We start from the raw sequence: 15,163 nt of genomic DNA, 5'->3' as shown, positions 1-15,163 counted from the left end.
GGCCCAGAGCTCTTGCCTATTTCCACATTTCTTCCATCCTTACTTCCCCACCTAACCAGTCTCAAATCATTCCTGTTCTCCAAAAGAATCTTGATATCCCAGATTGGCATATTACCTTCTTATTTTGCAAAAGACCAATTTTGAAGCTTCTCAATTTAAAGACAAAAAATCTCCATATTTGCTTTCAAGGACAACCAGAAGTTATTTAGCAAGTTTCTTAATTCATCCCCTTCAGCTTCCCCTCTTACAATGCATCCTTTTCAAGATGTTAACCACAAGCATTAAATTACCCTCCTGACGTATGTATCCTTTTCCTCTTCCTCCAAGGAATGCTTGGAAAGGAATCCAATTGTGGGCAGATGTTAGGTTTTTCTCAAAAGCACTCTGTGTCAAATAACAAGACACAGTTATAGTTCAAATAAAAATACTAATAGTGATTTGCATGATAAGCAAGAGTGCTAATTATGGCTTTGAAAGCATATCATAATGGCTTTTTACAATTGTACTTATACTCTATTATTCTTCCTTTCTTATTCTCTAGTCAGTGTTCCTCATTGCAATGTCCCTGGAAAACGCACAGAGAAGAAATACAGCAAAATAGGTGAGATAGTGAAACACTCTGGCAACCACAAGTGGACAGATGGGATTTGGGAAGTAATGCAGGGTCACAGGGCAGTTACACCAGGATATTTGGTTCTTTCCTACTCTCCTTTCCCCACCCTCAACACCATATACATAACTGCTAGTGAATCAATTCATTTACATATCCCAGATATCTAGGACTGGTTGAGGGGGTTATCCAAGAGAGTCACAATGTATTGCCATTTGTTATCAAGTACAACCAGACCAACAGAGAACTGATGAACTCAACCACTAAACTTTGTGCTTGTCCCCATCATCTATAGAATTGATTTTACTGGATTTTGACATGTCAGTTTATCACTTTCTTTATTCTTCATTGAAGGACACACTAAGGAATGGCGTTATTAAGCTTGTTCTACTGGCTGTGAGGATGTTGTTGAGGGACATTGTTCATGACATTATGTTGTGTCATTTTTATGAAGACTCAATGGGAGGACTTCTGTTTGATTTCAGTACTGGAAGTAGTCATACTTCTGAGCAACTTTTTCTTTCTTCTTTTAAAATCTCTTTGTCTCTGTGAATCATGTCACTGATCATTTTTCCTTTTTTGCATTGGCTAGTAGAAAGCTCAGAACATAATATTATGATTCATCTCGAGCAAGCATCCACCCAGGACCTTAAGGTGTGTGTGTGTATGTGTGTATGTGTGTGTGTAACAGGCTCATTTATTACTCCATCCTATTTTTCCCTATACTTACCTTATACTGTCCCAAGTATATTTATTTTTTCACCCAACAGAAATTTATTTCCGGTTCACATATTTGCTGAATGCAGGTATTTTGCAGGTGACATTGTGTGAAGTAATTTGGGGCCCCACAATCTTTTAATTTTTTTTACATTTTTAGTTTTTATGGATACATAACTGTTGCACATATTTATGGAGTACATGTAATACTTTGATACGAGCATGTGTCATGATCAAGTCAGGGTAATTGGGACATCTTCACCTAAAACATTGATCATTGTTTTAGGAATATTCCAATTCTACTTTTCTAGTTAGTTTGAAATATACAATAAATTATTGCTAACTATTGTCACCCTATTATGCTATTGAACCCTAGACCTTATTCCTTCTATCTACTTATATTTTTGTACCCATTAACCAGCCCCTTTATATTGCCCCTTCCCACTATCCTTCTCAGACTCTGGCACCATCATTGTACTCTTGATCTCCATGAAATCAGCCTTTTTAGCTCCTATATATGAGTGAGAACCTGTGATATTTGTCTCCCTGTCTTTCACCTGATGGATCTACCATCCTCTAGGGCCTCCCATCCTCTGCATGGCATCAGCACAAGGGTGAAGAGGGAAGATAAAGGATGATGCAGGGAGTTTCGTGGGCTAGGCCTGCAAGTGCCATATTCTACTGCTGCTTGTGTTCCAGAAGGCAGCTGCACAGCCACAAGGGATTGTAAAGGAAGCTGAAAAATGTGATCGAGCATTGTGCCTGGGAAGAAAGGGAAATGGGTATGGTGCATGACTAACCAATGTTTGTCACAGCACAGAAAGCAAGGTATAAAGGAAACAACTCACTCTATGTTACGTAAGATAGTTTTGCTAATAGCATTAGTAGAATTGTTAATGTTAGCAGAAATAACAGTTGATTGTTCAGGTGTAGAACCCCCAGGGTGAGCCGGGAATTCTCTCTTGAATGACACTCTTCCATTTTGTCCCTTCTTCTTAGTCTTTTCTGCCACTGCCTTTGTTCAGATCTTTTCTACCTTGTGTCCAGCTTGCTGGAACCTCCACCCTCCTGGCGGAGAGAACTAGCTTGTGAACATGTATCATGCTTGCTTTCTTCTGCAAGTTGGCTCATACATTTTATTATTACCTAATGCTGTGTAAAAACTCATTCCAAAACTCAGTGGCTTAAAACAGCAATAATTTTTTATATCTCTCATAGTTTCTGTGGGTCAGGAATTTGGGGAGCAGCTTAGCTGGGTGGTTTTGGTTTGGAGTTTCTCATGGGGTTGAACTGAGATATCTGCTGGGCTTTGCAGTCATCTGAAAACTTACTGGGGGCTCAAAGTGGCTAACACATGTGGATGGCAAGTTGGTACTGGCTGTTGGCAAGACGTCTCAGTAGCTCTCTAAATAGGCCCCTCTTCATGGCTGCTTGAGTGACTTCATGGAATGGTGGCTGACTTCTTGCAGACTAAATGATTTAAGAGCCAAGGTTAAGCCATATGCCCTTTATAACCTGACCTCAGAAATCCCTCACTGTCACCTCTGCCGTGCTCTACTGTTCATGTGAACGACCCTGATTCAGTGTGGGAAGAGACTATGCAGGGCATAATATCAGAAGGCAAAAATCCCTGGGGGCAATTTGGGAGGCTGGCCACCATACAGACTGCGTTTCAACTACACACCTCCCTCAATCTCAATTTTTTCCATACTATCCCACTTTCTCTTCCACTATCTGTATTCAGATCAAAGCCCATTGCTTCATGAAGTATGCCCTGACCACTTAGCAACTAGCACTCCCATTGCAACTCATTGTTCTTGCCACATATATGGTCTTTATAATTTAACACCCTATTTTGAAGATGTACACATGTGTCTTCTCTTTCAGATGGAATTTTTTTTAAAATTTATTTATTATTATTATACTTTAAGTTGTAGGGTACATGTGCATAACGTGCAGGTTTGTTACATATGTATACTTGTGCCATGTTGGTGTGCTGCACCCATCAACTCGTCATTTACATCAGGTATAACTCCCAATGCAATCCCTCCCCCCTCCCCCTTCCCCATGACAGGCCCCTGTGTGTGATGTTCCCCTTCCTGAGTCCAAGTGATCTCATTGTTCAGTTCCCACCTATGAGTGAGAACATGCGGTGTTTGGTTTTCTGTTCTTGTGATAGATTGCTAAGAATGATGGTTTCCAGCTGCATCCATGTCCCTACAAAGGACACAAACTCATCCTTTTTGATGGCTGCATAGTATTCCATGGTGTATATGTGCCACATTTTCTTAATCCAATCTGTCACTGATGGACATTTGGGTTGATTCCAAGTCTTTGCTATTGTGAATAGTGCTGCAATAAACATACGAGTGCATGTGTCTTTATAGCAGCATAATTTATAATCCTTTGGGTATATACCCAGTAATGGGATGGCTGGGTCATATGGTACATCTAGTTCTAGATCCTTGAGGAATCGCCATACTGTTTTCCATAATGGTTGAACTAGTTTACAATCCCACCAACAGTGTAAAAGTGTTCCTATTTCTCCACATCCTCTCCAGCACCTGTTGTTTCCTGACTTTTTAATGATCGCCATTCTAACTGGTGTGAGATGGTATCTCATTGTGGTTTTGATTTGCATTTCTCTGATGGCCAGTGATGATGAGCATTTTTTCATGTGTCTGTTGGCTGTATGAATGTCTTCTTTTGAGAAGTGTCTGTTCATATTCTTTGCCCACTTTTTGATGGGGTTGTTTGTTTTTTTCTTGTAAATTTGTTTGAGTTCTTTGTAGGTTCTGGATATTAGCCCTTTGTCAGATGAGTAGATTGCAAAAATTTTCTCCCATTCTGTAGGTTGCCTGTTCACTCTGATGGTAGTTTCTTTTGCTGTGCAGAAGCTCTTTAGTTTAATGAGATCCCATTTGTCAATTTTGGCTTTTGCTGCCGTTGCTTTTGGTGTTTTAAACATGAAGTCTTTGCCCATGCCTATGTCCTGAATGGTACTACCTAGGTTTTCCTCTAGGATTTTTATGGTATTAGGTCTAACATTTAAGTCTCTAATCCATCTTGAATTAATTTTCATATAAGGAGTAAGGAAAGGATCCAGTTTCAGCTTTCTACTTATGGCTAGCCAATTTTCCCAGCACCATTTATTAAATAGGGAATCCTTTCCCCATTTCTTGTTTCTCTCAGGTTTGTCAAAGATCAGATGGCTGTAGATGTGTGGTATTATTTCTGAGGATTCTGTTCTGTTCCATTGATCTATTTCTCTGTTTTGGTACCAGTACCATGCTGTTTTGGCTACTGTAGCCTTGTAGTATAGTTTGAAGTCAGGTAGCGTGATGCCTCCAGCTTTGTTCTTTTGACTTAGGATTGTCTTGGAGATGCGGGCTCTTTTTTGGTTCCATATGAACTTTAAAGCAGTTTTTTCCAATTCTGTGAAGAAACTCATTGGTAGCTTGATGGGGATGGCATTGAATCTATAAATTACCTTGGGCAGTATGGCCATTTTCACGATATTGATTCTTCCTATCCATGAGCATGGTATGTTCTTCCATTTGTTTGTGTCCTCTTTTATTTCACTGAGCAGTGGTTTGTAGTTGTCCTTGAAGAGGTCCTTTACATCCCTTGTCAGTTGGATTCCTAGGTATTTGATTCTCTTTGAAGCAATTGTGAATGGAAGTTCATTCCTGATTTGGCTCTCTGTTTGTCTGTTACTGGTGTATAAGAATGCTTGTGATTTTTGCACATTAATTTTGTATCCTGAGACTTTGCTGAAGTTGCTTATCAGCTTAAGGAGATTTTGGGCTGAGACAATGGGGTTTTCTAAATATACAATCATGTCATCTGCAAACAGGGACAGTTTGACTTCTTCTTTTCCTAACTGAATACTCTTGATTTCTTTCTCTTGCCTAATTGCCCTAGCCAGAACTTCCAACACTATGTTGAATAGGAGTGGTGAGAGAGGGCATCCCTGTCTTGTGCCAGTTTTCAAAGGGAATTTTTCCAGTTTTTGCCCATTCAGTATGATATTGGCTGTGGGTTTGTCATAAATAGCTCTTATTATTTTGAGGTACGTTCCATCAATACCGAATTTATTGAGCGTTTTTAGCATGAAGGGCTGTTGAATTTTGTCAAAAGCCTTTTCTGCATCTATTGAGATAATCATGTGGTTCTTGTCTTTGGTTCTGTTTATATGCTGGATTATGTTTATTGATTTGCGAATGTTGAACCAGCCTTGCATCCCAGGGATGAAGCCCACTTGATCATGGTGGATAAGCTTTTTGATGTGTTGCTGAATCCGGTTTGCCAGTATTTTATTGAGGATTTTTGCATCGATGTTCATCAGGGATATTGGTCTAAAATTCTCTTTTTTTGTTGTGTCTCTGCCAGGCTTTGGTATCAGGATGATGTTGGCCTCATAAAATGAGTTAGGGAGGATTCCCTCTTTTTCTATTGATTGGAATAGTTTCAGAAGGAATGGTACTAACTCCTCCTTGTACCTCTGGTAGAATTCAGCTGTGAATCCATCTGGTCCTGGACTTTTTTTGGTTGGTAGGCTATTAATTATTGCCTCAATTTCAGAGCCTGCTATTGGTCTATTCAGGGATTCAACTTCTTCCTGGTTTAGTCTTGGAAGAGTGTAAGTGTCCAGGAAATTATCCATTTCTTCTAGATTTTCCAGTTTATTTGCGTAGAGGTGTTTATAGTATTCTCTGATGGTAGTTTGTATTTCTGTGGGGTCGGTGGTGATATCCCCTTTATCATTTTTAATTGCATCGATTTGATTCTTCTCTCTTTTCTTCTTTATTAGTCTTGCTAGTGGTCTGTCAATTTTGTTGATCTTTTCAAAAAACCAACTCCTGGATTCATTGATTTTTTGGAGAGTTTTTTGTGTCTCTATCTCCTTCAGTTCTCCTCTGATCTTAGTTATTTCTAGCCTTCTGCTAGCTTTCGAATGTGTTTGCTCTTGCTTCTCTAGTTCTTTTAATTGCGATGTTAGAGTGTCAATTTTACATCTTTCCTGCTTTCTCTTGTGGGCATTTAGTGCTATAAATTTCCCTCTACACACTGCTTTAAATGTGTCCCAGAGATTCTGGTATGTTGTATCTTTGTTCTCATTGGTTTCAAAGAACATCTTTATTTCTGCCTTCATTTCGTTATGTACCCAGTAGTCATTCAGGAGCAGGTTGTTCAGTTTCCATGTAGTTGAGCGGTTTTGATTGAGTTTCTTAGTCCTGAGTTCTAGTTTGATTGCACTGTGGTCTGAGAGACAGTTTGTTATAATTTCTGTTCTTGTACATTTGCTGAGGAGTGCTTTACTTCCAATTACGTGGTTGATTTTGGAGTAAGTACGATGTGGTGCTGAGAAGAATGTATATTCTGTTGATTTGGGGTGGAGAGTTCTATAGATGTCTATTAGGTCTGCTTGCTGCATAGATGAGTTCAATTCCTGGATATCCTTGTTAACTTTCTGTCTCGTTGATCTGTCTAATGTTGACAGTGGAGTGTTGAAGTCTCCCATTATTATTGTATGGGAGTCTAAGTCTCTTTGTAAGTCTCTAAGGACTTGCTTTATGAATGTGGGTGCTCCTGTATTGGGTGCATATATATTTAGGATAGTTAGCTCTTCCTGTTGAATTGATCCCTTTACCATTATGTAATGGCCTTCTTTGTCTCTTTTGATCTTTGATGGTTTAAAGTCTGTTTTATCAGAGACTAGTATTGCAACCCCCGCTTTTTTTTGTTCTCCATTTGCTTGGTAAATCTTCCTCCATCCCTTTATTTTGAGCCTATGTATGTCTCTGCGTGTGAGATGGGTCTCCTGAATACAGCAGACTGATGGGTCTTGACTCTTTATCCAGTTTGCCAGTCTGTGTCTTTTAATTGGAGCATTTAGTCCATTTACATTTAAGGTTAAGATTGTTATGTGTGAACTTGATCCTGCCATTATGATATTAACTGGTTCTTTTGCTCGTTAGTTGATGCAGTTTCTTCCTAGCCTCGATGGTCTTTACATTTTGGCATGTTTTTGCAATGGCTGGTACTGGTTGTTCCTTTCCATGTTTAGTGCTTCCTTCAGGGTCTCTTGTAAGGCAGGCCTAGTGGTGACAAAATCTCTAAGCATTTGCTTATCTGTAAAGGATTTTATTTCTCCTTCACTTATGAAACTTCATTTGGCTGGATATGAAATTCTGGGTTTAAAATTCTTTTCTTTAAGAATGTTGAATATTGGCCCCCACTCTCTTCTGGCTTGTAGAGTTTCTGCCGAGAGATCTGCTGTTAGTCTGATGGGCTTCCCTTTGTGGGTAACCCGACCTTTCTCTCTGGCTGCCCTTAAGATTTTTTCCTTCATTTCAACTTTGGTGAATCTGGCAATTATGTGTCTTGGAGTTGCTCTTCTCAAGGAGTATCTTTGTGGCGTTCTCTGTATTTCCTGGATTTGAATGTTGGCCTGCCCTACTAGGTTGGGGAAGTTCTCCTGGATGATATCCTGAAGAGTGTTTTCCAACTTGGTTCCATTTTCCCCCTCACTTTCAGGCACCCCAATCAGACGTAGATTTGGTCTTTTTACATAATCCCATACTTCTTGCAGGCTTTGTTCATTTCTTTTTCTTCTTTTTTCTTTTGGTTTCTCTTCTCGCTTCATTTCATTCATTTGATCCTCAATCGCTGATACTCTTTCTTCCAGTTGATCGAGTCGGTTACTGAAGCTTGTGCATTTGTCACGTATTTCTTGTGTCATGGTTTTCATCTCTTTCATTTCGTTTAGGACCTTCTCTGCATTAATTACTCTAGCCATCAATTCTTCCACTTTTTTTTCAAGATTTTTAGTTTCTTTGCGCTGGGTACGTAATTCCTCCTTTAGCTCTGAGAAATTTGATGGACTGAAGCCTTCTTCTCTCATCTCGTCAAAGTCATTCTCCGTCCAGCTTTGATCCGTTGCTGGCGATGAGCTGCGCTCCTTTGCCGGGGGAGATGTGCTCTTATTTTTTGAATTTCCAGCTTTTCTGCCCTGCTTTTTCCCCATCTTTGTGGTTTTATCTGCCTCTGGTCTTTGATGATGGTGATGTACTGATGGGGTTTTGGTGTAGGTGTCCTTCCTGTTTGATAGTTTTCCTTCTAACAGTCAGGACCCTCAGCTGTAGGTCTGCTGGAGATTGCTTGAGGTCCACTCCAGACCCTGTTTGCCTGGGTATCAGCAGCAGAGGCTGCAGAAGATAGAATATTTCTGAACAGCGAGTGTACCTGTCTGATTCTTGCTTTGGAAGCTTCCTCTCAGGGGTGTACTCCACCCTGTGAGGTGTGGGGTGTCAGACTGCCCCTAGTGGGGGATGTCTCCCAGTTAGGCTACTCAGGGGTCAGGGACCCACTTGAGCAGGGAGTCTGTCCCTTCTCAGATCTCAACCTCCGTGTTGGGAGATCCACTGCTCTCTTCAAAGCTGTCAGACAGAGTCGTTTGCGTCTGCAGAGGTTTCGGCTGTGTTTGTTATTGCCCTGTCCCCAGAGGTGGAGTCTACAGAGACAGGCAGGTTTCCTTGAGCTGCTGTGAGTTCCACCCAGTTCGAGCTTCCCAGCAGCTTTGTTTACCTACTTAAGCCTCAGCAATGGCGGGCGCCCCTCCCCCAGCCTCGCTGCTGCCTTGCCGGTAGATCACAGACTGCTGCGCTAGCAATGAGGGAGGCTCCGTGGGTGTGGGACCCTCCCGGCCAGGTGTGGGATATGATCTCCTGGTGTGCCTGTTTGCTTAAAGTGCAGTATTGGGGTGGGAGTTACCCGATTTTCCAGGTGTTGTGTGTCTCAGTTCCCCTGGCTAGGAAAAGGGATTCCCTTCCCCCTTGCGCTTCCCAGGTGAGGCAATGCCTCGCCCTGCTTCAGCTCTCGCTGGTCGGGCTGCAGCAGCTGACCAGCACCGATCGTCCGGCACTCCCCAGTGAGATGAACCCAGTACCTCAGTTGAAAATGCAGAAATCACCGGTCTTCTGTGTCGCTCGCGCTGGGAGTTGGAGACTGGAGCTGTTCCTATTCGGCCATCTTGCTCCGCCCCTTCAGATGGAATTTAAACCACTGTACACTATACTCCCTGTCATATAGTAGGCACTCAATAAATATTTTTTTCTATGGATGAATGAATGAGTGAATGAAGAGTACAAGCCAGAATCCCTGTGTCCCTACCTGTGGGATTTTCCCTTGCTGCTTGACCTTAGTGAAGTCACTCCACATCTCAGTCTGCTAACTCCTTCATAAAATGAAGATAATTATACCCACCCCAGCTGTCACAGACATGCTTGACATTTGAAAGAGGCAGCACTTATAAAAGTGTTTTAGAGTGTATAAAGAACAGGGCAAGGTGGTATTAGTTACCTGGTTCACAAGTGATGGCTAACATGTATGGTGTTGTCATGGGATGGAGATCAGTCAATCCCTCTGACTTCCTTCTCAAGAAACAGTTAACACCTACACCAAGCTACACAAAGAGCCTTTGTTCGTTCCAACAGCTGCTCCTTCAGCACGTCATGGTCATTGCCGGGAGAGGCCCTGGGCAGAGAGAACTGCCTGGTCCTGGTTGCTGGGCCCCTTCACAGTCACACTCTGGAGATGTCAAAGCCCAAAGGCAAGGTTTACTTCTCTAGTAGAATTCTCAGGTTACTTTTCCCTGGTACACTCTGGTTTTACAATGTTTTTGTTATAGATAATTGTCTAGGGGTAATTTTTTTTCATCTCACTCTTTTAAATACAAATTAGCATAAAGTAAATTAGTGTCTTTTTTGGTGTACAGTTCCATGAATTTTAACCCATGGGTCAATTTGTGTAGCCACCACCAGCACAATCAGGACCCAGAGCAGTTCCATCACCCCCAGCAAAGTCCCATGTTCTTTCCCATTGTAGTCACACCCCTGTCCCCACCCACACAGATGACAATCACTGATATGTCCTCCATCACAGTTTTGCGTTTTTCACAATATCACACACATGCAATCACACAGCATGCACCCTTTAGAAATTGTTTTTTTTTTTTTCACTTGACATGTCTTTGAGATGCATCCAAGCCTGTTTCTTTTTATTATCAAGTAATATTCCTTTGTAAGGAAGTACCTCTGTTTGTTTATTCACTCACCTGTTGAAGGGCATTTGGTGTGAGATTGCTGACACATATGGTAAATGTATGTTTAACTTTCCAAAATCTGCGTTTTCTAGAGTGGCTTTAATGTTTTCATACCCAAAAGCATTGTGTGAGATATCCCAGTTGCTCCTCATCCTCACCAACACTTGGTATTGCATTTGATTTTTGAGCCATTCTTATAGACATGTTGTGGTATGTCATGGTTTTAATTGGCATCTCCCTCAAAAGTAAAGTGTTTGTTCAAGTCCGTGCACACTTTTTAATTGTTTGTTTTCTTATTGTTGAATTTTGAGACTTATTTATGTGTTCTGAATACATGTCCTGTGTTGGATGCATGATTTGCAAATATTTTCATCCAATCTGTAACCAGTCTTTTCGTTCTCTCAACAAGGTGTTTGTAGAACAGAAACTTTTAATTTTGATGAAGTTCAATTTACTAATTTTTAAAGTTATTGATTGTGCTTTTGGTAAGATGTCTAAGAATTCTTTGCCTAACCACAGTTCATAATACAGAAAAGTTTGTAATATAGGAAAATACAGGCTGCTTTCTCCTATATTTTCTTTTAATATATTTTTTAAATTTTACATTTAGAGCTATGATCCCCTTTGAGTTAATTTTTGAATAAGGTGTGAGGTTGTAAGAATTTCAGCGTTCTTTTTCATTTTTTTTTTTTTTTTTGTATATGGTTGCCCAATAGTTCAGACACCATTTATTGGTTTCAGAAATTTTCCTCTAGATTTTCTGGGAATTTTCACATAAGCAATCATGTCATCTGGACTAGAGACAGTTTTATTTCTTCCTTTCTAATCTGTATGCCTCTTTTTATCTTCTTCTTCATACATTGAACTGGCTAGGACTTCCAGTACAATTTGTAATAGAGTAATGTAAGTGGACGCCCTTCTCTTGTATCCAATCTTAAGGGGAGGGCATTCAATGCTTCACCCTTGAGTATGATATTAGCTGTATGTTTTTTAATTTTGTAAAATGCTTTTTCTGCATCAATTAATATGATCATATGTCTTTTCTTCTTTAGACTTTCAGTATGGTGGATTGAATTACAGTTTTAAATTCACAAAGAAAAGGGAAAACTTACACACTGCTGGTGGGAGTGTAAATTAGTTTAACCATTGTGGAAAGCAGTATGGTGATTTCCTAAAGAGCTAAAAGCAGAACTACCATTTTACCCAACAACCCCATTACTGGGTATATACCTAGGGGAATATAAATCATCCTACCATAAAGACACATGCATGCAAATAATCATTGCAGCACTGTTCACAATGGCAAAGTCATGGAATCAATCAAAATGCCCATCAATGGTAGATTGGATAAAGAAAACATGATTCAAATACACCATGGAATACTATGAAGCCATAGACAAGAATGAGATCATGTCTTTTGCAGAAATATGGATGGAGGTGAAGGCTATTATCTTCAGTAAACTAACTCAGGAACATAAAACCAAATACTGCGTTTTCTCACTTATAAGTGGGAGCTAAATGATGAGAACTTATGAACACAAAGAAGGGAACAACAGACACTGGGGTCTACTTGAAGGTGAAGGGAAGGAGGAGGGAGAGGAGCAGAAAAGATAACTATTGGGTACTGGGCTTAATACCTGGGCAATGAAATAATCTGTAAAACAAACCCCCGTGATATGAGTTTAGGCCTATGTAACAAACCTTCATATGTACCCAAAACCTAAAAGTTTTTTTTTTAATTATCAGCTTAGATTAGCGATTTGAGATCTTGCTTCTTTTCTAATATAATCATTTAGATTAGCAATTTGAGATCTTCTTTTCAAATATGACTATCTATTGTATTAATAGCCTTTTAAATGTTTTGTTTCATAGACAAATTTTGACATGTTGTATTTTTATTTATATTTAGTTAAAAATATTTTACAATTATTCTTGAGACTTTCCCTTTGAATTATGAATAATTTTGAAATGTGTGGTTTAATTTCTCACTGTCTGGACAATTTCCTATTCTTGTTGTGTTTGATTTTGAGTCTAATTCCATACTATTTAAGATGTCAGTTCTTTTAAATTTTTTGTTTTCTTTATGACAAAAGACATGATTTATTTTGATGAAAATTTCATGTGCACATGAAAAGATTTGTATTTGCTATTTTTGGTAGCGTAGTCTGTGTCAGATCTACTTAATGGTGCTGTTCTTTTCTTCCATATCCTGGCTGATCAAATGTCTACTAGTTCTATTGATATTGAAAAAGAAGTGTTGAAGTCTCCAACTATGATTTTGAATTTGTCTATTTCTGTTTTCAGTTTTGTGAATTTTTGCTTAATCTAATTTGAAACTCCATTATTAAATGCAAATACCTTTAGTTAGATGGTATTTCTTCTTGGTGAATTGATCAATTATAATTATGTAATGTTCCTCTTTATTTCTAGTAAGTTTTTTTGCTTTGAAGTCTACTTTGTCTGATACTAATATCGCCTTTTCAACTTTATTTTTATTAGTGAGTAAGTAATATTTCTCTTTCTATACTTTTCCTTTTAATATATCTTTATCATTATAGTTAAAATGGATTTTTTGTAGGCAGCATATTGTTGGGTCTTTTTTTATGCATTCTGATAATCTGTGCCTTTCTTCATGTTTGTAGATCACTTACATTTAATGTTATTTTATATGTTTTACTTAGGACTATTTTAAAAATCATTTTTAAGTAATTTCTCCTTTTTCTACCCTAATTTGTGCCATTTAAATATATGTTCATTTTATCTTCTATGTTTTTGGCTATATTTCTTTGTGTCAAAATTTTAACGGTTGCTCCAGGCATTACAACACTTAACCTTTCACAGCCTACTTAGAATCAGTATATCTTATCACTTTAAGTGGAATACAGAAACCTTACCACCATATAAGCCCCTTTACCTCCACCCCTATACATTTAGTTGCTTGTGTGTTATAGTCACATATAGTCTATATAGTCACATGAAGACTCCAAAAGAATAGTCTATGATATTTACCTAGATGTTTACCACATCTTTTGTTCTTTATTCATTTCTGTTGTTACAAGTTTTCTTATGGTATCATTTCCCCTCTCTCTGAAAAATGTCTTTTAGCAATTCTTTTAGAGTAGGTCTCCTGGCAACAAATTCCTTCAATTTTCTTTAATCTGAGTATAACTTTATTTCATATTTATTCCTAAAGCATTTTTTCCTGGATATATAATTATTTATTGAGCATTTATATTTTTCATCACTCAAAAAATTTGTGCCATTTCCTTCTGACCTCTTGGGTTTTCAATAAGAAACCTGTAGTCATTTCTCTGGCTCTTTGGAAATTTTCTTTATGTATCTTGTTTTCAGTGGTTTTATTATGAGATGACTAGGTATGCATGTTTTTAAAATTCGTCATATTTGGATTTGCTGAGCCTCTTGAATCTGTAGATTTATACCTTTCACTAAATTTTGATGTTTTCAGCTAAATATTTCTTCAAATATATATATTTTTTACCCTATTCTCTCTCCTCTCCTTCAGAGACTATGATGACAGGAATGTTACACCTTTTAATATTATGCAACAGTTTTGTGTCTATGTTTATTTTTATCCCAATCTTTCTTTTCACTTCCATTGTTCAGGGTGGGTAATATATTTTAGTTCATTGACCCTTTCCTCCTTCGATTCCATTCTCTGGAGTCCGTTCAGTGAGTTTTGTATGTCAATAATTTTTTCAATGATAAAATTTCCATTTGATTTTTCTTTATGTTTCCTGTTTGTTTGCTGAGGCTACTGAAGTTTTCATTCATTTGAGATATGGAGTATTTTTATGATAGCTGCTTAAAATCTTTATCATCTCATCATTGACATCTATCAATTGCACTTTCCAATGTGAGTTGAGTGAGATCTTTCTATTTTTTTATGTTGAGCAATTTTGGATTATGTCCTGACATTTTGAGTGTCTTGTTATTAGACCCTGGGTCTTAGTTAAATCCTATGGAAAATGTTGATATTTTTGTTTTAGTAAAAAATATTCAAGGTTGGGGTCAGGCAACGTAATCCAAATAGTCTCTTTTAGGTATGGTTTCAGTGTCAGTTTTAATTTCAAAGCCCTTGCAATGCCACTTAGATTTGTCCCACATGTATGCCATTCAGTGGCCAATCTGAGATCTGGGTGGTGTGTGTTTCATAATTCAGTTCTCCCAGGTTATTTAGGTATGCTCTTTATGGTCAAATCCACACATTACAACTCAAGAGTGAGCCCAGGAGTTCATAAACAACTTTGTGAGATAATTTCCCAAGCTTCTTTCCCTCTGCAATCTCCCTATTCGTTTCTATTGACCTGCAGATCCCTTTTCACCTCTCTAGTCAGAATAATGGGGCCTTACTTACCCCACTCCCATTATACTTCTTGCAACTGTGCCCAGGTCCATGGACTAGTGGCTGGAAGGCAGATATGGAAAGAAAAGCAACAGTAGTTTTCCAACACCTTCCTGGTGTCACAGACCCACTGACCAGAGAGGAAGGCAACGCTACCTCCAATTTTAGGTTCTTATAGGCCTCTGAGCTGTTACCACCATGAGATTACTCCATAAAATGGAGACAAGAGAAAAAGGGGGGAATATCTTCCTATCTGAGTATTAGGAGAGCCTTTTCCTGCTTCACAAGCTAGAACCAGCTTGCTGTTCCAGGAGCTATCTGTGCATACCATTTCCTGGTTTCAGCCTGCATTGAATCCAATCTGAGG

The 15,163-nt window shown here is 38.8% G+C and overlaps 1 long non-coding RNA gene across 2 annotated transcripts in view; it reads left to right on the top strand.

The window, feature by feature from the left end:
• LOC139363870 (uncharacterized) overlaps positions 1-15,163 on the top strand; it is a 253,128-nt gene that overhangs the window by 151,608 nt on the left and 86,357 nt on the right. The gene's annotated exons all lie outside the window — the stretch shown is intronic.

The sequence above is a fragment of the Macaca nemestrina genome, chromosome 6 (genome assembly GCF_043159975.1).
Source record: "Macaca nemestrina isolate mMacNem1 chromosome 6, mMacNem.hap1, whole genome shotgun sequence".
In the NCBI taxonomy this organism is placed as follows: domain Eukaryota; kingdom Metazoa; phylum Chordata; class Mammalia; order Primates; family Cercopithecidae; genus Macaca; species Macaca nemestrina.
The sequence above is the reverse complement of the archived record's forward strand: the minus strand, read 5'-3'. Positions and strand labels throughout refer to the sequence as shown.